This window comes from Rousettus aegyptiacus, unplaced genomic scaffold (assembly GCF_014176215.1).
Source record: "Rousettus aegyptiacus isolate mRouAeg1 unplaced genomic scaffold, mRouAeg1.p scaffold_m13_p_5, whole genome shotgun sequence".
Lineage (NCBI taxonomy): Eukaryota > Metazoa > Chordata > Mammalia > Chiroptera > Pteropodidae > Rousettus > Rousettus aegyptiacus.
The window spans coordinates 105,898,661-105,901,265 of NW_023416308.1; the positions used below are offsets into that span (position 1 = coordinate 105,898,661).

General features: G+C 38.5%; 1 pseudogene; it reads left to right on the forward strand.

The window, feature by feature from the left end:
- The first annotated feature begins 1,680 nt into the window (after positions 1–1,680).
- On the forward strand, positions 1,681–1,800 carry LOC118603480 (annotated as a pseudogene).
- The last annotated feature ends 805 nt before the right edge of the window (positions 1,801–2,605 follow it).

Here is a 2,605-nt window from a genome sequence, read left to right on the forward strand (position 1 = left end):
ATATAGTTTTCAGTTCTTTATTTGCATATGGTTTGCTTATTTTTTGTACATAATTGACCTTAATTTGTTGTCAGTTTTTCGTCACTTCTCAAGATGATGTTTTAGTATTTTTTTTTTCCTTTGAGAGTATGTGTCTTGATTGTATTTCCTATAGTCTATATAATATAAATAACCATAAACCTCTTTTCATCAAATATAAAGAGCAGAAGTCTGGAAGATGAGCAAAGCCAATAGGAATTTCAAACCACTTACGCCAGTGGTGCCTGGCATATATAGAGCCCTCAAAGTTTTTTGAATGAATTAATGAACAAACCCATAGTCCAAATGAGATCTTACACTTAGTTGTTTGTATCAATCACTTATAAACAAACACAAACAAATCCATGTCATAAAATAAATGTTTATTATGAACATTTGTCTGGCTATGCCTCATGTGTCTCACTCTGGGGAGCAGGCTGGAGGACAGAAGCTATTTAGGACATATTTTTCTCAGGACTGAGCTTGAAAGCTTTCAGTGGGCCGAGCAGAAAGAGCAATGCCTCTTTAGGCCTAGGCACAGAAACGGCACCTTGTCATTTCCACTCACATTCCATCCACCAAAGCAAATTACATAGCCAAGCCCAACAGCAATGTGTGGGTACACCTTCTTCTCAATGGAAGCAGGAGGAAGGAAGGAAGATTTGTCCTAATAATAATCTATCGCAGACTCCAAATATAAGATAGGAGCTGCTCTGGTTGATAGTTGGGACAAGCCCACCCAGAATCTTCTCTAGAAACCTGGTTTCTCTCCCCTACCTTCTATAGTGGCACTTCACCAGAAAACAGGACCCAGCAGGACACAATTTTAAAATAAAAGCAAGTGCTTATATTTGCTCTGAATATGGTATCAGACTACCAGGTTCATTCAAGGTAATTCTAGGCTGAGAAAGCAGGATAAACAAAATATTGGGTTTTAAAAAACACTTTATCACAGGCACTAAGTACCACCCTGAGTACTTGTAAGTACTAATTAATTAATTGTTTGACAAAATGAACAAAAATCATAGAAGATACAGATTCAACATAGCTGAACAGAACAGTGTGTAAAATTTCTAGCTGGGTTTCCAATTTAAATTTAGCATCAAACACCTTTTGTACTTCATCCCAAAGGCTGTCAACGGAGTCAAGGTTACTAGGACTCTCACGACATAGGTAGAACGAGTCTGGCACAGGAACCATGACCTTGAAAGCAAGAACCTCATACCTATTCTGGGGGGAAAGAACAGAACGGATTTTCAGGATCCTGAAATACCGAGAAATTACTAAAGAGATATTTAGGCACAAGTGAAAGGGATAAACACTATCCACTACGCATTTCATCCTTATGAAGCAAATGACCCAAAACCAAAACATGAGTCCAACTATTGGCCCATTTCAGATCTTTCTTCTTGACTTCAGGGCCGCTGGGCTGGCTGACTCACTTTCCAAACTATTTAGCAACTACTCAGAAATGTGTTCATGTGAGCAGACCGAAGGACCCTAAACTTTATGAGCAGCTCACTCTTCTTAGATATAACTCGTAGCTCTGGGGCTGATTCTATTTATTAATATTGAAATGATTTCCAGGTAAAAGAAGCTATTGCTGTAGAATTTCCCTCCTAGTTGCTCCAACACAGCTTTTAAAACCTGGACAATTTCCTTGTCTACAGCCATGCTACCCTGAACAAGCCCAATCCCATCTAATCTTGGAAGCTAAGCAGGGTCAGGCCTGGTTAGTAAGTTGGATGGGAGACCACCTAGGAAGACTAGGTGCTGTAGACGTAAAAAATAAAAAAATAAGGGATTGTGAGCTGACAAGGTCCTTGCAATCTGTGAGGTCAACCAAGGGTTGCCTCGCCTAAAAAATAAAATAAATAAAATAAAATCTGGACAATTTCCCCACATCCAAATGGAGCCACTTATAGTTTATCATCCACTGATAAGAAAAGTTATCTGCACAGCTGTGGATCCACATTAGTTATCCTCTGAGCAAGACAACACTGTAAATTATTTGCAATATGCTGGAACTCAATACGGGCTGAGTTTATAAATATGATATTAAACTCTTAAGAGGGAGTTGCAGACCTTTTATAAAGCCATTAATTTTTAAAGTGGTTTAGAAGTCCAAATTAGCAGGCGGGTGTGGGTGCCAGCTTCCAAAAACAGATGGCATTGGCTTTTCTAAAAGCGATAACAAGATCCTGAGATCAAAAAGAAAGATTGGGACTCAGATGGTTTTCAGAAATGTATTACAAAGGTTTGAATAATGAGTAAGATTCAAAGTCCTTCTAGAGGCTTCCCTGATCACCCCGGTCCACAGCCTGAATTTCCCTCTGGACTCCTATTATGCTGGCTGCATGCCACACTCATTTTAAAACTAATCACATATAACAGTATTTTACTTCTCTTATTTATATCTTCCCTGACTAAATACTAAATGATTCAAACACTTCTGCTTACTTCTAAAATATATTACACAGAAACAAAACAAATCCCCCATAATTTGACCTCACAAAGGTATCCACCGTTAACCATTTGATGCGGAGTTGTTCAGGCATTATATTTGGGCCACGAACTGATATATATG